General features: G+C 35.7%; 1 long non-coding RNA gene across 1 annotated transcript in view; it reads left to right on the top strand.

Annotated features, from left to right (window-relative positions):
* The first annotated feature begins 16889 nt into the window (after positions 1-16889).
* Positions 16890-25321, top strand: part of LOC112678636 (uncharacterized) — a 90460-nt gene continuing 82028 nt past the window's right edge. The window contains exon 1 of the long non-coding RNA XR_007407202.1: positions 16890-17116. This is a non-coding gene — a long non-coding RNA (uncharacterized LOC112678636). The remainder of the gene's footprint in view (positions 17117-25321) is intronic.

The following is a 25321-nucleotide window of genomic DNA, read 5'->3' as shown; positions in this document are numbered from 1 at the left end:
ATTGCTGAACCTCCAGATTTGGATTAGGTAACATGCTTCCTTGAAATCCTATATTATCCCTAACATAGACTTTATCACAGTGTGTTCTGATTTTTTTTTTTTTTTTTTTTTTTTTTTTTTTTTTTTTTGCTTACTTGTCTATGTTTCTCACTGGACACCAAGCACTATAAGGTCAAGTACAACATCCATTTTTTTCACTGATTCTTCTTAGAGGCCAAGTGTTACTATCTGAAACATAAATATTTTATGAGCTGAACAGCAATAGAATTGGTAAGATTATAGATCTAAGAGCATACGTAGATAAGCAAGTGAAATCTGAAATGATGCACAAGAACATATGATTTGCTTTACAAAGACAACCAGGAATGATACACATGTGATCTGAAAAAAATTGAGGTCATTTAGAATTTTCTCCCAAAATAAACAAAAAACAAAAGACATTACAGAATCAAGGCAAATGCTACCAAAATTCCTGATTCCTTTGGAATTACTTACTGGTTCTGGACACCTGGATGGATCAGCGGTTGAGCATCTGCCTTCGGCTCAGGTCCTGATCCCAGGATCCGGAATTGAGTACCGCATCAGGTTCCTTGTGGGGAGCCTGCTTTTCCCTCTGACTATGTCTCTTCCTCTCTCTCTCTCTGTGTCTCTCAGGAATAAATAGATAAAATCTTTAAAAAAAAAAAAAGGAATTACTTACTGGTTTATTTGCAGAGAAAGTAAAGAGTGCTCAGATTAAGAGGACAGCATTTGTTTCCATAAGTTTACCACAGCTTGACATGAATTCAGGCCAAGTTAAGGGTTTTCTAAAGAAAATATTCTTAGTGTCTGTAGATGATGAGAATCCAGCATACCTATAGGCTGCGTAAGAATTCAGAAGCATGGAATGAAGATATTTCCAAGTATGGTTAACCATCACAAATATGTCCCTATTAGTTTCTACGAGGTATAAGGGAGGTGGAAAATGCATATTATTATTATTATTATTATTTTTAAGATTTTATTTATTTATTCATTAGAGACACAGAAAGAGGCAGAGACATAGACAGAGGGAGAAGCAGGCTCCATGCAGGGAGCCCGATGTGGGACTCGATCCTGGCTCTCTAGGATGACGCCCTGGGCCGAAGGCGGTGCTAAACCGCTGAGGCACCCAGGAATCCCCTGTGTATTATTATTTTTGACTGCTTGACTGTGTTTATTGACTACATAGACTAGTTGAACAAATTTTTCTTCTGTTTTTGTTCAACACATTTATGTTGTTTATGTAAAGTGATCCTTCTGTATTCTTTCTAACTATATATTTTACTTATTAAGTAGCAACTATACTAGACCCAAGGTCTGAGGCAGAGAAGACATAAAGAGCCAAACTTGCTTTTGGACTGATTTCCTTCAGATAGAATGAGCTAGCAATCTGGTAGAGGGCCCAGAACTGTTTTTGCAAGAGAGAATCACAGGTAAAGCTAGTGCTCTCTTGAGGGTGTTTGAGAAATACCTATTTAGTTGTATAGGTTAACTAGTGGTCACCAAAAGCTTTTATTTCACGTCAAGCATTTTAGTTACTTGGTGCTTCTCAAACTGCATTAGGACTGAAGAGGCAGGATACAAACCTATCTGTATCCCAGGTTATAAAGTAAATGAAACATTTGGGCATGATGTCCATTATCTGCCAGAAAATACACTAAAAGGATTGGATTTACAAGGATTTCTGTTTAAGTTCTGTAGAAAAAATAATCCTGAAAAACTTCCAGTGTTTAGCAAATAAAACAATTAATTATAAATATTTCAAAGTGCCTAACTCCTCATAGCCCTTCTCTTTAGTTAACTCTTTCCTGTTTTCTTTTCTCTTTTTTTTTATATATTATTTATTTATTTATTCATGAGAGACACACACAGAGAGAGGCAGAGACATAGGCAGAGGGAGAAACAGGCTCCCCATGGGAAGCCTGATACGGGACTCGATCCCAGGATCCTGGGATCAGGACTTGAGCCAAAGGCAGACACTCAACCACTGAACCACCGAGGCGTCCCAACTCTTTCCTGTTTTCATTTAAGAATCATCCAATACTTATGTGTAGGTTTTTCCTGCGCATACATCCCTGATTGCAAACTTTTGAGTTCTATGTTTTTTAGAAAGTCGCAAATATTTTGAGATTTTATTATCACTATCATGTCTCTTTTAGTAGCATTATCCTGACAGTTGGAGAGGTCACAAGTATTTTGTATTTATTAACAATTTTTTTCATTTCAGGTCAGGATTCAAAAATTTAAAGACCACTATCTCTTTTTATCTTATGCTTAATTATTTTGATAGAGTGTATTATTGGTAAAATTACACACACACACACACACACACACACACACACACAAAAGAGTCAGCTTAGCCAGTGTGGGAACAAAGATCTGCAGTATTTAATTCAATAGTGAAGCCCTAGATCAGGGTAATAATTATATCTATGAAATTATGCTGTGTGGTTGGCAGCCACAAGAAAACAGTAACACACCCTTACCCTTAGATAGCCCGGAATAGAATGTCCTTAGTGTCTGTATTTTAAGTGAAATGTATGGGCAAAGGCAGAGGCGTAAATATGGACTTGCAGCTTCTAGTAAGTTCTGTCTCTCCCCAAATTATTAACATAAAACAAGTGACTTAAATATCAGCCAATATAGCACACGATTAGTGGGAATGGAAATTCACCCACTGTCTTTCTGAAATGGCTATTTCCTCCGGCACGACCCTTAAATCCACAGTTCTCCAAAATGTTGCTTGCATCAGGCACTAGAAGTTTGAATTACTGGCTGAGTCATCAGGTCACAGAGACCTCAGATAGAAATTTCTGTTGTTTATTTAGAAAATGAAAGAGATTTGTTGAAATATGGAAATTACAGTCTGTCATTTGCAGGAAAGTCTCTTTGTTTTAGGCATTCTGAAGAAATATGCAAGTGCTATAAACAACCTAACACTAAAATTTTTGCAATGCCACAATTCAGAGAAATAATAAAATGTAATTGATAGGCTCAGCGATTGTGAAGGAGCTGTTGTTTGTGGAGGGGCGTTTGCACCACAAGGTTCTATTACTGAAATAATTTACTTTTATATCTGGTGCTGATGTTGGAATCTGTACATTTCTGGTATAAAATAACTTTAGGCTTTTTAAATATATTTTATGTTCAAGTAAAAACCAGAGAAGGAAGCTTTGGTGTTCCTAAACCACTCTGGATGTCTTATATTTCCTTCTGTTCGAAGAGTGCACCACAGTCTTTCAATGCACAAGGAAAGACATCTTGTGCTCGAATACTCTTAGGCGGTGGTGAGAGCACACAGCCAGCCAGGACTTCCCAGATCTGAGTAGTATGTTGCACTGCTTGGCTGATGGATGCCAACACACACAGCTCCCTAAATCACCCCTACTTTTAATATCCAGGCTCTGCTGAAGGGACTGGGCTGATGTGAGCCTGAATCCAAGTCTGCCCCTGTTGGATTCCATTCAGCTGCAAAAACGAACATGTAACAGCCACTGGGGATGGGCTTTGCTTATATGGGAAGTCCTCCCAGCCGCTGCTTTAACTCCAGTGACCTTTTCTCCAACACTTAAGACTGCAAGGAACTTGAGCGATGTGGGAGAGGGGGGAAAAACAGTTTTTAGAATTTTGGTTGGCAGGGCTGCAAGCTACTGAGACCATATGAATTTTGCAACAAGAGGCCAACTCTGATTGCTGAGGCTTACTCCTCGTTTCTGCATAGAGAGCCTACACGATGATACTTTTTTTTTTTAAAAGGATATTTCTGATCACGGTGGTACACCTGTTCACATGCCTTTTTCTCCCCTAAATTAACAAGTTCCTCCAGCACTTCTACTCCAGTAGAGACAAGACCTAACTCCCCTTTAAGATGCCTTCGTGTTACTGAAGACTGGATGCTTACTTTTGGTTAGCTAATTGTTGGTCTGTAAACTTCCAACATTTCTCATCTTACCCGTAGTGAAAAATAAAACCTCCATGGGAAGCTAGCACATACTTAGGAGAATGATTGGTTTCTGGCTTGTCAGCACTTTAGCGGGTGGGGTGCAAACAAAGCTTTCCCTTTCACTGGAATTGAGTTCTTGTTTGGCTTCTGGCCCACTCTACAGATAACCAAATAGAGGCAAGCACACCACATCCCAGCACAAATCTGGATATGGGAGGTCTGCAATAGGAGGCAAGGATATGTAGCGTTCCCTATCACAACTCTGGAATGCTCGTTATTTTCAGCTTTCCTGGCTGAGTATATATAAGCACCGGTTAAAGAGTATCCTGTGTATTTAGTTCTCTTGAAAAGTCACTAAATAGAATTGAACGCCACTTTTAGTAAAGTAAGTACTCTCATAATTGTTTACACCACAAACTAAAATTCACAACCCTGAAAAAATATGAAAGCTGTGGCTGCTGTTTTCTTTGGAAGGAAATTCTTTATTTCTCAACCTTAATTTATTACAAAATAAGTTTGGATCGTTAGAGAGAACCAGGAATTATTTTAAATCCCAAGAGGAAACATTTCTTAAAAGAAGTTTGTTCTTTTGTCAGTTTGCTACATAAATGACTTCTAACCCTGCTTTGTAAGATTTAAAACATCTTTTTTTTTTCTCTTTTTGTATGATGTTTTGAAGAAAACAGAGGTTCGCTTCCCTATTATTCAGTCTGATGGCTCTATTCATGTGCATTTAACTTGCATTTAGCAGATAAAAATGGAACACATTGGTCCTAATTTATTTCAGGTACAAATAAGTTAACAAGTTTATAAAAGAGCAGTCTTGATCCTACTGTTAGATGAAGCAGTCTTCAATTAGGATGTACACAATGTCTCGTGAGACACTTTTATATAAGCAAAACACCTACTATTTGGTGTCTACTGAGTGCTACGGCTCTCTTATGTGGTGGCTAATCAGTTATTACAAAGTGAATTGAATCCTCATACACTGCAGAAATATTTTGCTGCAGAAAACTTCCTAATCTCTAGAGTCTACTGGTTCTTGATACTCCTGAAACATAGTGACCTATTAACCTCCAATAGATGGGGTAATTTTTACTCAAGTAGGGGAAAATAGGATCCTCTCAGCCAATATAGTAATCGACACTGGTAAACAAGCAGATAGGAAAATGAAAAGATTGGCTCAGAATATAATAGCCCCACGCTCTGTGTATAAATCCTATATAGATGTTGATGGCTTGATTTACTTCCCATATCAAAAGCAGTATCATTCCTAAAACAGTTTTTGAGTCTTTAATGAGTGGACTGAGCTAAGATGATGACTTAAAAAAAAAAAAAAGAAATTTAATGATTTTTACCTTAGGTCTGTTATGTGAAAACCTACATGAAACCAGATGAATGTTCGGTAAACACTCTTTACCAGAGGAGAGTTGAACTAAAAAGTGATGATGTCTTAATTGCCAACACTGCGGTCTTAAAAAATAGCAGTGACGAGTTTAAGAGAGAATAACATTTCAGGATTAATGCTTTAAATTAACAACTCACAACTTGGTAGACTGCATTGCAATCTATCATGTTGAAGATAGGTGAGGCTTATATTCAGGGATACCTCTTACATTTTCTAGGATTTCTTGGCCTTATTAATTCAAATCTTACTCTCAATGCATGCATGCAGCCAAGATAATTATGAGAAGGCAAGATCAAAGCCAGCATATTATAGTCCTATTCCATTTTCTGCTGATGTGAGTGATCTGCTTCTCCTTTGATGTTGTATGCTTCTACAGCGAAAGTACAGAGGATAAAAATACTACACCATGTAATCTGGCATTTATCCCATGAGAGCAGAATTCCAAATTGTGACACATGTCAAGAAGTTAAAAAAAAATAACTTAAAAGAGTCCTATGCTTTATAAAGTGACATACTCTGCATTTAAACACCATCGAACATCATTTTCCATTACAAATTTAGTCCCTGATATAAAATTCAAAGAATTTTTGTAACTTTAGTAGAAGAAAATAGTTACCATATTTACTAGCAATTACATTAAATGTGTGCCTGAGCCTTTATCCCACCTAATGAGGGCAGTTGAGAGGAAGCAGACGCACAGCGTGCACACGCATATTTGTGTTTGTACATCCACTCCAGGACTCAGAGTCAGTTAGTGTGTACTCTACACATATATCCAGCTGGTTTTAGTTTGCTATGAGTCTTCTATCACCTTAGGTCATGAGGTTGAGCAACTGGCAGATCTCTGAACTAGTTGTTGTTGATTAGAGAAACGGAGTTCTTGGTCTATAACATTATATTTAACTTAAATATTCTTCCTTATGTTCTTTTGGGTACTAACTGTTGCCAGTCGGATCGTACTGTTTCTGACAGTGTCCTTTCCTGTCCTAGTTCACTCTTTGGAAATATGTTAAATGTGTGTGTGTATGTGTGTGTGCACACACATGCGCACACATGTGTTTGGTTTGCTTACATGTACATGAACATAGAGACAGCAGTATTACTTCTAAATTACCTTTCCTAGAAAATTAAATTGAATTCTTGCCCTTCTGGAGGAAAATAACATTTTCCAGTCATTCCTAAGTTACTAGTTGATTCTGGTCCATTCCATTTTGGACTCTGGCCCTTTGAGCTACCATGATCAGACATAAATGTTTTGTCAGGAAAATGGAAAATTGTTTTTTAGAGGCTGTCACCTCTAAAACACAATGTTCAATACTTAGAAAACCAGTTTGATAGAATACCACTTAACATGCACACTTCACCTGCAATCAAAATCAAAACTATTTTTTATTTTGAAAAATAACGGCTTTCATCTTTCCCATGAACTAAATATTCAAGTACTTCGAATGCTAGAATGATTGTAAGAATCGCTATGTAAGAAGACCAAACAAGTCTATTATATATATATAATTTCTTGCTTCTGCCTTCTCCATTATTGGAATGAGCTCCGAATAATGTTGAATACAATAAAATAAAGATAATGAAGTATAGTAGAATATGTCATGGAGAAATACCGCTGGAGATCTTTGACATGATATAGAATGTGACGGTGCTAGAGTACTAAATATGAACATATGTCATGATGACTTTTGGAGATCTTGACATAGATCTCTGACAAAATTTTAAAGTACATTTTTAAATAAATTCTTCTGAGATGATGTGAAATAAGTGGTGAGAATCACATTTTGTCAAAAAGGGTTCAGTTAGAGCCAATTATGTCTGTGCATTCTCAATTCCTTTGAGTGCTACAATAAGAAAATACCATTTTTCTCCATTAATTAATTTAATCCTGCTCATTTTTGGCCCATTGGGTGTCAAAGAGGAAACATGAAGTTTTACTTTTCATTCACTGGGATCGCCCCTTCCCTCACTGGTTCCTTCTTTTCAGTTTCCTTATCCAGGTCTTCCTCATTTTTCCTCGCCTCCAAACACTGGATTTCTCAGATGATAAGTGTCTGAGCTCTTTAGTTTTCTATCTGCAATCAATCCCCAGGTCATCTCCCTTACTCCTACAGCTTTAATTATCACCCAGATGCAAAAGCCCATAAGTTTCTACCCCTAGCCCCAGCCCCCACTCTCCAAACCTAGAATCATATACTCAACTTCCTTCTTAATTGTTTCTCTTTGGCATTTATATTTCCCTGTCATGTAACTGTTGCGCCATCATTATGTTTTTGTCCCTGTTCTAAAGTTTAGATAAGAATGTCTTAACTAACTTAATCCTCATAATAACTTCATGAAGTTAACGATATTATTATTTTCAAATCATAGGTAGGAAATCTGGGATGTAGTTATTTGCTCAGGTTTACACAGTTAGAAATAAATAACTCGAATTTCACATACCCCAGATATAACTCCTGATTTCTTCTCTCCACTGCTTATTCTTTGCCAGTTGCCCTCCATCCATTCTGCCAATTGCTTCAAAGTGCTTGGATAAATCTAGATTTTTCTTACTGTTTAGCCCACCTCATCCAAATCATCAGCAAACTTTGTTCTGACCACATCTCAAGGCTAACATCATCATTCTTCATCTGGACTATTGTAATACCCTCCTAACTAGTCACTTTGCAGCCAGAATAATCCTATTGCAATAAAAGAAAAATCAGTGACTTTTATGCTCAGTGTCATCTTAGGGCTTCTCATCTCAGAATAAAATGTGACATCCCCAGTCCCTCCTAAAAGATCTTCACAATTTTGTCCCATGTGACATCTCTGACTCTGCCATAACTCACTTCACCCTCCTCTACATCATTTCTTTGGATCTCAAAGTCGTTTTTCCTCATGCACTAACCATAGTAATGAATACCTTATCCCATCACTCTATGTTCTTTTTTTATAAGCCCTAATTTCAAATAATGTGCTCCTTAGTATTTCTTTATAGCCCTCTTTCCCTATTATGACACAAATTCTAGGACTATGACTTTTTACCTTTTCTATTATTGAACTCTGGATGTCCAAGCTGTGTTTAACACTAATTATCAATAAATATTAGGTGGTCAAATTAATAAATAGGTAAAATAGTTCTGAGAATAGTCCCAAACCTACTAGTTATATCATTATTATTATTTTTTTTTTGAGAGAGAGTGCAAGTGGGAGTGGGGTTGAGGGAGGGGCAGAGGGAGAGAGAGAATCACAAGCAGGTTCTGTGCCCAGTACCGAGCCCAATGTGGAGCTGGATCTCATGATGTTGAGATCATGACCTGAGCCAAAATCAAGAGTTGGGCAATTAACCCACTGACACACCCAGGTGCCCCCAAACCTACTAGTTATTATTTCTATGGAGATATACCAAAGTATAGTTAGTATGGTAAATTCTCTGGAGGAGCCAACAAACTTGGATAGGCAAAGGGACTGGCATGTTAATAATGTATTAACAGGGGTGCCTGGGTGACTTTGTGGGATAATGATCTGTCTTTGGCTCAGGTCATGATCCCAGAAGTCCCACATCAGGCTCCCTACTCAGTAGGGAGTCTGCTTCTCCCTCTGCCTCTCTCCCTGCTTGCTCTCTCTCTCATCTCTCTCAAATAAATAAATAAAATCTTTTTTTTTTTTAAGAATGTACTAGAAAAGTAATTAATATTACTTTAAAGGATCATGATTTTAACTATTAAAGCAATTTGAGTTGTTATTAAAATTTATCTCATCTGTTTCAGTTTGTACATGTTTGTGTTCCCAGGCACACTCTGGCTTTGTTTCATACTCATTTACCTCTTGGCTCCATTCAAAAAGTTTGTCCTTATATATTATGCTCTAAATTAAAATTTGATGATATCCTTTGCTTAGTACATTTACTCTGAGTGCATGAAGTAAAAGAGATTCAATTTTCCTACTCCTTATTGTTACTAGAATATGTTATTTTATTTCATGGGGCCCACTGCTGTCTGCCAGAAAGGCTGTAAATCCCAGTCTCCCTTGTAAGTAGACAGGGCCAGATGACTATGTGCCAGTGAATGAAAGTGTTGTGTGTGTCTGTCATATGTGACTTTAAAAGAAATGTATAGACCATTTGTGGAGCAGACTTCTAAATAAAAACGAAAATTTGTTTTTTATTTTTCCATAGTAATACATTTGTAGCCGGGAGGGAGATGCCCCAGGCAGACACTGCCTTGCCCAGCCTTAATCACTTCCAAATGTACCCATGTAATGATATTCTTGCCAATAAAAGATGAGTGAAATGACTAATATGTGTCATTTCTAGGTCTAGGACTTGAAAAATTGCTCATGTGTTCTACTGTTTCCCCTTTGTGTGAGCTTCAAGGTGGACATCTCTATGTTCCAGGTGGAGCTGTATAACCTAAGACTACGAATGATGAGGAAAAACATAGAAGGAATCTGTGTCCTTTAGCGACTACGGAATTGAAGAACAGCCAGCTAAACTAACTTGGAATGATGTATGTGAGGGAAACCCAAATCCTTATTCTTGTGTATTTGGGATATAACAGTGGCTTAGATTTTTATCCTAAATCATGCACATTTTTTTTATTAAATCTTCCTTCCAGTTAGAATGTGAACTTGGAAGGTTGGAGCTTGAAAAGTCACCTTGGACAATGAGATAAAAGCTACATGTTGATGACATAATATCCAGATTCCTTTTACTCTTGGAACACATAAGAGCCCTGAACTGCTTATGCTCAGACTTTGTTCATTTTGTTTATGTGAAAGAGTGAAACAGTGGCTTTATTTTATCAACTTCAATTTTGGATTTCCATCACTTGAGCTAAGTGTAACTCTTTTTTTTTTTTTTAAGATTTTATTTATTTATTCATGAGAGACACATAGAGAGGCAGAGGGAGAAGCAGGCTCCATGCAGGGAGCCTCATGTGGAACATGATCCCAGAACCCCAGGATCACACACCTGAGCTAAAGGTAGATGCTCACCCACAGAGCCACCCAGGTGCCCCGAGCTAAATGTAATTCTAATTAATTACCGGGTTGTAATCCCTACTAACTGAATTATTTGCATTCTGTCAATTAGTATAGAGCTAGTTCAGAAGCAATTCTGCTGTGGACAAGACGGTTGCTTCCAGTCTGGATATCAGTACATTCTTTATTATCTAAGAGAACATGGTTCTTCTCCAGGCAGGCCTTCTTCATGAGCTATTATGTCACATGTACAAATGAGTGGGTATTGTTATAAACCTGAGATACAGGAGTTTTCATTACAAAGTTTCCATTTATCTTGTTTGAAGAGTTGCCTATTTCTTTCCTGTGATATCCCTAGAAGATAAATTTGTTGCAATAAGATAAAGGAAACTCTTCATTGAAAACCACAGCAAACAACTCAGGTCAGTTTTAAAGTATATTTTCTACATCCCCACATTATTACAGCAGGTCCAATTAAATTTTAGTCCTCAGGGACCATTCCTGCTATTATTTTCTAATAGAATGCGGTATAATATTATCTTTGAAAAAGTTTCTGTTTAAATTGCTATCCTCTCTACTCCACTCCGCCTTTACTGCCTTTATGTGGAATCCCTCTGAAGATACTGAAACTGAATAGTCTCCAAATTCATGTTCTATAGTTTCAGGCCAAAACCTGGAATTTTTATTAAGGAACTGCCTTTCAATCCATCCCATTTCAGAACAAATTCCTATAGCTATTATAAAGAAAGGAAGAAAAAACTGCAAATTGATGGCCTGATATCTATCTGGAATAGGCCTTCTTTTTTTTTTTTTTTTAAGTTATCAAAAGAAAGTTGTGGCCTATTGCCAAAGTCTGAGGCAATTAATAATTGAATGTATTTTGAAAATAGTAGTAATATCTGAGACAATTAATAATTGAGTGTATTTTGAAAATAGTAATAATAGGTAATACTGATGTGCTAAAATAATTTAAGCTTAATGTGAATAATTAGGACTAATAGTTTGTGGCACTTAATTTTCTGAAACACTTTAATAGCAATTATTTCATTTGGTTTTCATAGTTTTATGCAGCAGGATGAACAGGTATTACCATATTAGACATTTTCTTTTTTTCCTTTTTTTTTTTTTTAAGCTATGTGACCTACCTAAGGCTTCTATAACTTTAGCAACTGTACAGAAAGCATATAGCAAAGGTAAGGCTACAGATTCCAGAGCCTATCATCTTCCTACTCGCCATATAGTTTATAAATTAAAAAATATTTAAAATATCTACTTGGAAGATTGCATTGCTGTCCGTAGACACATAAAAAAAAATGTGCCAATTCATGCAAATATAAAATAGTTGAGAGACAAGGGTTAATAAAACGTTGTCTGCTTCACTGGAATACAGGCTGGTAGTAAAAACATGCTTCTTATTGAAGAGATGAAAGGTTTTAGTTAAATGTTTTAATGAAGCTCGTTTTCGTTTTTGTTTTTTTTTCCAATATGGCTTCTTCTAATTCAAAATTTGGCTTTACCTTCAAAGAAAACATCCAGTGCCAGAAGATAAATCTATACTGGGAAATATTGCTTATAATTGTCAGCACTGTTAACATTATGACCACAAAAAATGTTTCACCTATTAGATTTTAAGTGAGAGAGGCCATGTCTTTTTATATGTTTTCTTTTTAAAACTGAAAATTTAGTGTAGAAGAATCTTTTTGTTGAACACCAATAAAACGAGGGATAATTTTCTGGCCTGTGTCCTAACAATGTATTTTGAAAATCATGTGCTTTTGAAAAGTCTGAGGCAGTCAGTCATCCTGGTACCTCAGGATCTACGTGTGGCTGGATGCTTAAATATTTTTAGCAAAGAGCCTACTCGGTATTATTTTAAAAATGATTTTTTTTTGTTGTTTTTCATTAAAATTTAAGTTTTTAACAGAACTTCCTCATCCTCTGCTAGTGTAGCCACCTTATGTAGAGAGCTGGTTTCTTTTTCTTTCGTGATTATTCCCATGCCTAGTGAATAGTGATTTCTTGAAGGAACTCATCTGACACAAATGCCTTAAATATTATCAGTAATTCCAGGGAACGGAAGGAAGTTTAAAAAGAGGGTAATTGAAGCAGCTTAGGAATCACTGTAAATGTATGAAAAATATGTATTTTCCCCTTTCCCTGAGTAAACTGCACAGAAACCTACATAAATGGTGCATAAAGCTTTCATGACTTCAGCCCTAGGCTACATATTTAAGTGGTCCCCACTGTATTCACATATAAACAGTGGCACCATATATTAAGAATCACAATAATAGCAAAACAACTATAACATTATTAGCATGATCTTATTTTTATTTTTATGGCTTCTTGACTAGTTTGACAACTACCTGCTGGCTTTTAGGAAATGCCTAAAATGCCAGTTATACATACTTTATGTCGGAGAAGATAGACAGGTTTAGTTTTACTCCTGGGATCATCCACAGGAAAGCTTCTCAGACAAAAATTTGGGTCTCAAGTTACAATGAACATTCCATATCCAGGCTTCCTTGTTATCAATTAACTCAACTTACTTCTTCATCAATTTTTTCCCCCTTCAGTCTTGATGGTTTTATGACCTAGACCCAGGCAATACCCTTAGGCGGTCCATGTGATAATTGACACATTTTCTAACACGGTATAGTGATGCCCAAGTCACTGCTTTCAGGCCGTGACTTGAGCTTATTGGAGTCTGCAGCAGGGGCTCCTTTTATCCTCATACATCAGAATCCACTGACAGCTCTCCCATGCAGGGACCACGCAGATCTCTCCCCCAGGAAAATATATGCAAACACATCCAGAACATTGTAATGGTTGCTAGGCATCACAATGGTGACATCTTTATGATAAACACAGTATGCAGAAGAAGGTCTAATAAAAGAATAACAAATTATTACATGCAAAGGGCAATTTTACAAGATTAACGGGAATAATAAATTACTACTAGAGTCAGAATACCATGGTACCTTTTAAGATATTTCACAGTGGAGACAAAATGAACCGGCCTATAAAAACCCAGAGAATGTAGGAGGGAATAACAAATTGCTTTTCCACATTTATGAAAGATAGTCATGAGACTTGTCTTATAATACAGTGAGTTCAGCAAGTAATTAATGGCAAAATAGGGTTACGCACGTACTTCATGCTACGATGTTTATTATTCTTTTTCATAAGGCTATTGTATGTCCACTAACATTGCAATCTGTGTACTATTAACTTAGTCAAAATCTTGTAGGATTTTATTTCTAAAATTATTTCAATACATATAAAATATTACTAGTAAATTCCAGGACTCAAATATATTTTCTAACAATTAGTTAATATGTGTTTTTAACAGGGTTGTAGGAGTTTGGGTGTTTCTATAAAAGGCAATGAATTGTTTCCCTTGATGATTTCGACCAGATGTTCAAGAGATTAAAAGGAAAATGTTTCTAGATTTTCATATTTAATTTACACTTCCCTTTTATTTTGAAAAATAACCAATGTTTCTTACTTTTTCTTACCTATATATTACAAAAGAGAAAAAAATTCTGTTACTTGAACTTCGGAGATACGGCATTTGCAATATATAGAATTATTATTTTATTTTGTTAAAAAAAACAGTAATTTTCAGACATTTCCAGTGGTGAATCTAATGTTTTCCAATAAATAAAAAATTAAAAGAAAGGATAGAGGGGATTGAGGAAGGGAAAGAGGGAGAAAGGGACAGAGGGAGTAGGGGGAAAGAAGACAGGAAAGAAAGAAGGAAAAAAAGAGGGAGCTAGGGAAGGAAAGAAAACCATGAGACTTTCCAAGTTTGACGCCCTCCCCAGACATTCTGATACCTAGAACTGAAAAGTTGAGCATCTATTAAAATACTTTTAGAGGCGTTAGGGTGACTCAGTTGGTGACGTATTGGACTCGTGGTTTCAGTTCAGGTCATGATCTTAGAATTCTGGGATCCAGCCCCAAGACGGACTCCCCAGTCAGGGGGTGGTCAGCTTGTCTCCATTTCTCTCTGCCCCTCCCTATGCTGATGTGCGCTTTATCTCTGTCAAATAAATTAATTAATTAAAATATTTTTAAATAGCTGCTTTAAGTTATGATTCATTGAGCACAGATAATTCAACTAGCCTTAATGGTGAGCTATTTGTTGCTGTTGTGGGTGAGTCATTGGACTGGAACTTGACTAAGGACAAGTTGAAGTAAAAAAAAAAAATCTATATATATATATATTTATTATATATGTATGTATATATATTTATTATATATGTATGTATATATATATTTATTATATATGTATGTATATATATATTTATACATTATTTTTATACTTTTTGTTACTGCTCATGAATACTTGAGCTGAGGAATGTATCCTATTTATCTCCTTCCCACCACCTCTTACAGCTCTTTCTACTGTGGCTGCCATGTATCAATAACTTATAAATAGGTGAAAGTATAAAGAATACACTTTTCCAAAAGCATCATACTTCCAGTACTTTCTAAAAGGATGGACTTCATTCGATCAGAATAATAAATATTCCTTTTGACTGATCTTGACATCTCCTCCAGGTGAGTTTTCCACTACTGACAGTGCAGTGTTTTAGGTGGAAGGGGGAAGTGGTTGAATTATTATTGATAATTACTGGGAATAGATTGGAGAAAAAGTTGGGGAGTGAGGCATTGAAGGGAGGCATTGAAATTCCTCAAGAAGAGTTTATGCATCTTCCTCTTCACTTGGATACACATGAAGAGAACGTGGAAGCTAAGTCAACTTGAATGTTTAATGAATACTATTAGATATCTATATGTGGGGGTCATTCATTTTAAAAAACCTGAATTGCTTTTTAAAATATCTTGCAAAGTGTTTTATTTATCCTTTCTTTAATGCTCTTCCATGTTTATGTAGATCCAAGTTTCTGACTTATATCAGAATACCTGTTACATATGTGAAATTGTAACCTTGAGACAACCACTAATTAAACTTCTATTTAGCCAGATATTACCTCAGTTTTGCACATGTTTCTGAGAGGGCTGCACGCACCGTGCTTAATAGTGCATACTGTGTGGCCTGTTTTCAAGGATTCTTTTTGAATACGAGTAATTTTGGCTCTTTTTCTTTCTAATTTGGTGACTTGGATGAGTTCACCTTTGGGTGTCCCAGTTTCCTCATCTGTGAAAACAAGAATAATCACAGTTTATCTCAAGGACTTTTGTGAAGATTAAAAGAATCATTGATAACATTTAATTCACTTAAAACAAAGCCCTATCTGTCCTACACAGTCTCAAGAAAAGAACTCCTTATGAGAACTGTTGTCTTGACTTCAAATGCATTAATTTCAACACTGGGGTCATCCAGGCTAATAAAAAATATTTCCATTTTTCAAAAAGACTTCATTCATTCATTCATTCATTCATTCATTCATTTATGAGAGAGACACAATGAGAGAGAGCACAAGCAGGAGGAAGGGCAGAGTTTCAGGCTCCCCACTGAGCAGGCTGCCAGACAGGGGCTCTATCCCAGGACCACTGGAACATGACTTGAGCTGAAGGCAGACAACTGACTGAGCCACCCTGGTGCCCCTCTTTCCATTTTTCTATGAGTGAGGAAAAAAGCATACAGAATCACCATGGGATGCACTGACAAGGATATGAGTTTCTTTTGCTTCTGAAGTTGTTGTTATTGTTGTAATACATTTCCACTTAAAAGCATGTTATTTAGCTCTGACTAATAAGGAACCAGTCAGTACATATTAATAAAAAATATGACATTATTATGTAATCAATTCATCTAGTAGATGAAACACTTCAAAGTATAAATGCAAAAGGGAAAATAGCAGGAGTTCTTGATAGAAAAAAGTCAAGGAGAGCCACTGGGCTATCTTTTTATTAAAAAAAAGAAATTTTTGAAAGAGGGGGTTTTAGGTCCTTACAACCCTATCCCCTATGTTAATACCTAATGAGTGGTAAGCCCGTGAAGCCCAACCCATTTTTACTTTTTTTTCCTATAATTTTTTATCCTTGGCTTGGAATAAAAAAAAATATTCCACTGACATCTGCACACAAAAAATGTCTTTTCAGCTTTTATTTCTATAAGACAGTCTATCCATTTTATAGTAATTAAATATAACCGCAATCCACGGATCAGTGAAAAAGATCAATTTTTAGGTATATAGTAACTGTATCTTTACATATTATCATAGTAATGCTAATATGTCATATTTATAGGGTCCACTATCTAAGAAGTCAAAGTGTTTTATGAATATTATACCCATTAATCCTATGTGACAAGTATTACTATTCCCAGTATACAGATGAAGATGCAACAGTGAGGCTGCTGTGCCAGCAAAAGAGTTTCTTCTGTCTTGTGAGAGAGAAATGTGTATCATATTCGAGACTTTTCCATTAAGAAAGCCTTGGAGACTGATTATCGTTCTGGAGGAATGCAGAACAGCCATAGGTCAATGACAGTTTTTGAAGTTCTTGGAGCCAAGTTAGTCTTCCCTTGAAAAGCTGAGGCAAGGTCCATGACTTTGTTACTTACATGTTATTACTGTTCTGAATTAGCAACAAAGTAGACATTAGTGGATTTCTCAGTAATCTTGCTTTATTAAAGGAGGGCATTTTTTCTTAGAGATCTTGCTCCCTCAACTTCAAGTAATGGACACAATATCTTCCTTTGCTCCTTGGATGGGAATTAACGAAATTGGTGAGATGCAGCTCACTATGGGACCTTTTCATTTTCATCTATATGCTTTGCCTTTCACCAGACCTCTGATTTCCAGGTTAGTTTCATTATTTTTGGGGTTTTGTAAATTTTGGTCTTTCATTGGATTTTTGATCTGTGGTCTTTTTCTGGCTTCACTCTTACATATTTTTAGATCTTTGTAGATAAATAAGGTTAAGCAGATGGAACTCTTCCTCTAAGAAATCACTGAGTAAATAAAAGAAAGAAACATCAGTTGCAGAGAAAAGGGAGTATCAAGGACAAAGTATCAGGTTCCTATTACTTTATAGATAGTTGGGATAGACCAACACTTTTAATTATGTCCAAAGAGGTAAAAACTTGAAAATAACCCTTTTCTGTAGAATGAAAATTCTCATGTGAACTCTGCTTCATATTGGTGTCTAGTGTTAATGGCTATGAATAAATATCAAACTTATGGGAAGATCATTCTAGGGCAGCCCGGGTGGCTCAGCGGTTTAGCACCTGCCTTTGGCCCACGGCATGATCCTGGAGACCCGGGATCAAGTCCCATGTCAGGCTCCCTGCATGCTTCTCCCTCTGCCTGTGTCTCTGCCTCTCTGTGTTGTGTCTCTCGTGAATAAATAAATAAAATCTTAAAAAAAAATCATTCTAGGTGAATTTTTAAGTTAAAATTGATAAATCTGACCTTGCATATTTTACTTATTATTTATCTAAAGATTTCTCAATATTTTTTCAGAATTAACTAATTTAGCACCATTATGAAAAATAAGCACTGCATTTTTATTGTGGCTGAATATTATTGATCTAAAATAATAATAAAAATAGTTTTCAGATACTCAGTATTACTTCAGAAGATCATGTATTATTTTCCAGTCTTTCTTGGAGTTTTGATCTGAACTTTCTATCTCTAATTCTACACCTAACTCTGCTTGAATCATTTATCTCTTATAGTACTGTCTCAGCACTTGATATAGTTATGCCCAATGATATAGAACAGTATTTTTCCCATGCACTACTAGTCACACAGCTTTCATTTCCTTCCTATTTTTGACCTCACACCTCCATCTTTGTACCAATAGAATGCATTGGTATTGATGTCAATATAGGTGGCAAGTGAGCACAAACATTTCTTTATCTCTGGGAATCCCCTAGAGGTCATGTAGGGACATAGACAAAAGGAGATTTCTTGTCCAATTTGCTACGTGAATTTGGAAGCTTCAAGATTAGAATTCAAACATTAAACAGTAAGCAAGACTGAAGCAAAAATGTAGTGGACTATCTGGAGTTCAGGTTTGGGAATCAGCTAGAAGTGTTTCCTGAAGGAACAGAGAAACTCAGAGCTTCATACCCATATTGGATAAAAGTTCTACCTGTAGTCTAGGATTTATGCAGGAACAGAATGATTATTGTTTGAGAATGTGGAATAAGAATGAGGAGTTGCAAGAGAATGAAAGCATTTTTATTACCAAATGATTTCTTCTCCATTATTACTGCTGAGGAGGTAGACCATGCCTGAGAATGATGAAGGACTTTTTAATCAGTGAAGTCCTTTACAGACAGAGATCGCACTGTTTTTCACACCATCATCTCTTTATGAGTGTTACTTAATGTCAAATAAAAAGAGGACATGGAATCCACAGAGAGCCCTGTGGTTAAAATTTGGTCCTTGCAAAAGGGACATATTAATTATAACAATAATAATAGTTACCATCTATTGAGTAACTATGTGCCAGGGCTAGGCACTCTATTTCCATATAAAACCTAATCAATCCATTTCAACGACCTTGCCAGACAAGTGATATTATCATCTCTATTTTATTGATGGGGAAATTGGGAAAGAATATGTGACTTTCTGTAGATCACACAACTTGTAAGTAGTGTCAAAGTTCTCGGTCTTTCCTCTAACCTATGCAATTGGCCCTTATCTATCTAAGCGTAGTCCTAAGAAATGGTTCAATTAACTTTGTTAAAAGGATTTATTGAGCACTTGCTATATGCCAGACACTGTGCTGCATTTCTGATGGTGGAAGTAAGGCAGTGTTAGAACCACTGAGAATCAAGGATTCTAAGGGGAAAAAAACTGACAAGCAGGAAATAAGAATGCGTCATGATAAGGGTTGATATGGAAACACATGCTTTGTGTTAGGGGCACAATCAGAATGATTTCAAAACGAGGCATTATGCATAAAAATGTAAAAATTATATATTCTGGGTATACAGTAAAAAGAATGAATAACAGAATCAAATGTTACAGTGTGTTTTCACTTTTTTGACTGAGATATTAATTGGGCATGGTGAGTTTGATTAATATATCACTATGGTTTGAAAAAAAAAATCAGCTAAATCCAACAGCCAAGTGGATTATTTCATTGCCTGCTGATCTAACGCTCACAAAGACTGGTTTTGTTTGGGATGTGGATACAACATGACAATCCTAGCTGCTAATCAATTAAGTGCTAGATAGTTCTCTTTTTCTTAATTTTCTATGTCTCAGTTAATAAAAATCTCACCCTTGGTTCTATTCATTTCTCATTACCTTCTTTTTCTAAACAATCTTATCTACATACACACTGCTATCTCCCAAATTTATCTGTAGCCACTTCTCTTGAAGTCCATGAACCAATGGAATTCATTTACTTTTCCCATAAATTCCTTTCTCTATAGTCATAAAGCTAGTTGATGACACCATAAGTAGCCAAATCCCCATCCAGCAACGACTATTTCTTACTCTACCATATTTCATATGATTCTAAGATGCTAGTAAGTAACGATGTTTTTTTAAATTTTATATTGAACAAAAAAACTGTACAATTAGCAATAATGCAATGTTTTCTTCTTACTTAGAATACTTTTATACTTATTTTTTTCATACTTACAAAGGTATTGATTTTATCAATTCATTTTGCACTTAAAATATGAAGAAAATAATTTGTTCAAGATACTTTTAAAGCTATTTAACCTTCAAAGTACTACTTTTTTTGAACTGCTTTGGAACCGAGAATTGTTAATGTCTGTGTTTTAACACTCAGTTGGGTCATTGGTGCTGAGCTTTTAGGCCAGCTTTTAAAAAAATAATAAACTTTATTTTTTAGAGAAGTTTTATATTCACAGGAAACTGAAATGGAGAGTTCAGAGGGTTCCCAGGCCCCACACATACACAAGCTCTCTGACTGTTGATATTCCACACCACAGTGGTACATTTATTACCATCTGTGAACCTATATTGACAAATCATGATTCTCCAAAGTTCATAGTTAACATTAGGGTTTGATAATGGTGTTGTACTTTCTATGGATATTGACAAATTAGCTACATATTTCCCATCATTATAGTAACGTACAGAGTATTTTCACTGCCCTAAAAATTCGCTGTGCTCTACCTATTATTCTTGTCTCCCTACTAACTTGTGGCACTCACTGATCTTTTACTGTCTTCATTATTGCCTTTTGCAAAATGTCATATAGCTGGAATCATACTTATGTAGCCTTTTCAAATTGGCTTCTTTCAGTTAATAACATGCATTTTAGTTTCCTTTATGTGTTCTCATGCATTGATAGCTCCATTTCTTTTTAGCACTGAATAATATTCTATTGTCTGGATATTTCACAGTTTATCTATCCATTCACCTCCTGGAGGACACCTTGGTTACTTTCACGTTTTGACAATTATGAATAAAGCTGCTATAAAATCTGTATGCAGGTTTTTGTGTGAACATGAATTTTCAACTCATTCATTTCAACTCTTGAGGTAAATACCAAAGAGTGTGATTGGTGGATGGTCTGGCAAGTGTATGTTTAGTTTTATAAGACACTGTCAAACTGTCTTACAAAGTAGCTGTACCATTTTGCATTTCTACCAGCAATGAATGAGAGTTACTATTGTTCTACATCCTTGCCAGCATGTGGTGTTCTACTGTTTTGGATTTCAGACTAGAATTCCACTGGATGAGTAGTGGAATCTTATTACTGTTTTAACTTGCAATTCCTTGATGACATTTGATGCTGAAAATATTTGCATGTTTATTTGCCATCTTTATATCTTCTTGGTGATGTTAGATCTCTCTTCTTTTCTAATATGTGCATTTAATATCATGGATTTCTCTTTATGAACTGCTTTGCTGAATCTTATAAATTTTGATAATTTGTATTTTCATTTAGTTCACAGTATTTGTTAATTTCTCTTGAGATTTCTCTTTTGATCTATATGGTATTTTGAAGGTTTCTTATTGATCTCTAAGCATTTAGGAATTTTCCAGCTGTTTTTTTCTTATTGATTTCTAGTTTTATTCCATTGTGGTTGAGAGCATACATAATGTAACTTTTATGCTTTTAAAAGTTAAGGTGCATTTTAGGGCCCACATTGTGGTCTGTCTTGGGGAATGTCCCACCTGAGCTTCAGAAGACTGTGTCATGTGCTATTGTTGATGAAGTAGTCTACTGATGTCAATTATATGCCGTTAATTGGTGGTGCTGTGGAGTTCTTGAACCAGCTATTCAGTTATGAACTGAAGCTCAGAAATAGTCCTAACATACCGGATCTACCAACTTACCATGCAACCATTTGATTCCTAGGGTTTATGTGAGTTCTTTGGTCTCTGGGATCTCTCTCTCTCTCTTTTTATAATAAATTTATTTTTTATTGGTGTTCAATTTGCCAACATACGGAATAACACCCAGTGCTCATCCCATCAAGTGCCCCCCTCAGTGCCCGTCACCCACTCACCCCCACCCCCCGCCCTCCTCCCCTTCCACCACCCCTAGTTCGTTTCCCAGAATTAGGAGTCTTTATGTTCTGTCTCCCTTTCTGATATTTCCCACACATTTCTTCTCCCTTCCCTTCTATTCCCTTTCACTATTATTTATATTCCCCAAATGAATGAGACCATATAATGTTTGTCCTTCTCCGATTGACTTACTTCACTCAGCATAATACCCTCCAGTTCCATCCACGTTGAAGCAAATGGTGGGTATTTGTCGTTTCTAATGGCTGAGTAATATTCCATTGTATACATAGACCACATCTTCTTTATCCATTCATCTTTCGATGGACACCGAGGCTCCTTCCACAGTTTGGCTATTGTGGACATTGCTGCTAGAAACACTGGGGTGCAGGTGTCCCGGCGTTTCATTGCATCTGAATCTTTGGGGTAAATCCCCAACAGTGCAATTGCTGGGTCGTAGGGCAGGTCTATTTTTAACTCTTTGAGGAACTTCCACACAGTTTTCCAGAGTGGCTGCACCAGTTCACATTCCCACCAACAATCTAAGAGGGTTCCCTTTTCTCCGCATCCTCTCCAACATTTGTGGTTTCCTGCCTTGTTAATTTTCCCCATTCTCACTGGTGTGAGTGGTCTCTGGGATCTCATTTCAAGACTCTGACACCTATTCATCACAAATTTCGTTTTGGTAATTTTTATAGTTGATTATGATCAGGCAATGACAACTGTTTAAAAACTGTCCAGGCTTGCAAATGCCAACAGAGTGGACTAAGTATTCTTGCTAGTGCAGTACTGAGAATTATCTAGTAGATTCTCTATAGATTATCTGATTATATGGAGATGCACTCTGTGTTTTTCTTTCTGTTATTTAGGCTATTATACAACTCTTCTGGGGTAGATGTTTAGTAGTTTAAAAAGAATAAAAAGCAAGTGATTTGTATCCATATAAATAAAAATTCATTTTGTCCAATAGAGATAAAATTTCTACCTCGTTGAAAAGATGAGCTTACTCATTATATTTTATTGCTTTAAAGTCTTTTAAAGCAAACCAATTTTGCACCTATTAGCAAATTTATTTTAGCATTCTAGATTGCTTACATATATATGTTTTTGTCTTCACAAACTTCTCTGAACTGGTTTTGTATTTTGTTTTGATTTCTTCATCAGCTAATAAATTAAATAAATCTCAGACATGTATTTATTTTAAACTTGCATGTAAGTCATGACATTCCAACCTTTTAAGATTATACCTTCACATAATCAAGTCATGATACCCACCTGTGCCTCAGTGATTATAAGACACCATCCATTGTAAGATTTCAGAAATTTTAAAATGTAAGTTTGTGCATCTTAACATTGGTGAGTATGATAATCATAAAGTCATATTAATCTTCCTCCAAGTATCCCTTGAGTATATCTTCTTCTTTTAGTTCCCACTACCTTTGTGTGAGCTTCTTTGCTTCATATCTGCATTTTATTGATAACTTTCTAACTTATTTCCCTTCCTTTAGCTTCCATTCAATCCAGTCCATCCTTCACTTTGCTGCCTTAAAAATGATTCTGAGCCCAAATGCTTATGGTACACTGCTGTTCCAAACTCTGAAATGATTTACCTCTTGGTATTGTATATTCAAATCTTCACATTTTAAATCCTATGTATCTTCTAACCTCATCTTTTCTGTAACTAGTCTCAGATTTTCTGACCTTCTTAGAAGTCATTCACTGACAGTATTACTTTCTAGTTAGAGATTCTTCAAGACTCTACAATCTTATCAGTGTTTCATAATACTCAGCATATACATACTTTTTCATCTATCTGATTTGTATTTCTAAAGTTAACTTTCTTGTAGAGGCTTCTGAATAGCTAGCTGCCTTAAGCATTTCTGATACATGTTACCCTTTGGACAAAGAGTTTACTGAATTCCAGATCATTTACTGGAATTTTAATAAGGCTTCATTTTAATAAGTAAATTTATTAAAATTTAACATTCATGTTCAAAGACAGTAATTATATATGTATTCTGAAGATGATTCCAAAATCAATTAAAATAATAACTGGATCTGTTACTTTTCATTCTATTTTGTATATCTAGTGTATAAATTAAGAATATTAAAAAAAGTTTGAATGACGCACAGTAAAAATAAATTGTTAGTATTTATTAGTGTTTTAATTTGAGCTTTTCTTATAGCCTAAGCTTAAATAGACATAGATATCGACATAGGAAGAGACATAGAGATAAGTGTGTGTGTGTGTTTAAAGGGTCATGCATTCACAAAACCTTCACTTTAGACAGGTTTTAGTGTTGGCAAAGAATGGAGTTTCTCACATTAAGTGGAATCTGATTAAGTAGGGAATACATTTTTTAAATTGTTTTTTAAATATAGAAAACATGTTTATTGTAGATAACTGGGAAGCAAATCACAAAGAAGCTTTATTTGAAGATAAAATAATTTGTTCTTTATATTTTAAAACTTTTCATTAAAAAAAGTTATATGAACAAATCTCTTAATCGACACAATGGTTTCCTAGTTCTCTAATTAATAAATTATCGAAGTGGAAACACAAATGCCAGAAAAAGCGTGTGGGAAGGTCATTGTTCTTTTAGAAATATGAAGAAGTATTTTACATGTAGCCTGTAAAACATTTCATCTTGCAGATTTGGCTTTTTTGGAGCAGTTCCTGTAGGCAAGGATGCCTATTTTTATATATTTAACAGTTCATAACCTATTTAACAAAAGTTTAGCTAAGGCAGTCCATGGATATATCATACTTTTTCTATCTCTTATTTTCTTATGTTATATATGTAAGAAGGATTGGCTATATTTGTTATAAACCTTAAATCACTCATTTATTAGAAATATTTAAACAACACACTTTGTTTCTACTTTTTAGAACTCATTTCACCCTGCTCTTCAACCACTATTTATACCCTGAGGAGAACACAAACAAGAGCAAACAAACAAACAACAAACCAACCAAAAAAACATCAAAGCCTATGCTGCTCATTGAAAATGACTCTATTTCTTCTAGACTTACAGCCATCTCTTTCAGCTATCATTATCTCAGCCCATCATGAATTTCTGCTCAGGCATTTATTGATTCTTACCTTCAAGCTTCTCCTTCCCTTTTGTCTGACAGCTACTGAAATTTTTTGTGAGTTTAAATACCACGTTGGTATAAGGAAGAGATGTCTATTTCTTATGCTGATTTATTCTGAGGTTATTCTTAAGTAGTCTGACCCCTGAAATTTTTTTACTGGTATCCATTAAAATATGACTAGATCCACCTGATTTTTGAACATGAGGCTAGCGCACACTTGCAGTCCACAGTCTCAAATCATGAGGCCCCGATTTTTCCTACCTTCTCTCCTAAAAGGCAAGTTTTCTTTCACTGTTTCTGTATCTCTCCTGGGGCATATGGGACTCCTTGGATTGCCTAGATCAGTGTTTTTGATGGTGTGAAAGCAATTGGGAATAAAATCGCTCAGCACAAATCAAGACAGTGGTACCAATTTGTAACAGTAGTTATTTTATTCTTACCACAGTGAACCAGTATTTTGCAAA

The sequence above is a fragment of the Canis lupus genome, chromosome 29 (assembly GCF_003254725.2).
Source record: "Canis lupus dingo isolate Sandy chromosome 29, ASM325472v2, whole genome shotgun sequence".
Lineage (NCBI taxonomy): Eukaryota > Metazoa > Chordata > Mammalia > Carnivora > Canidae > Canis > Canis lupus.
This window is presented reverse-complemented; position numbering and strand designations above follow the sequence as displayed.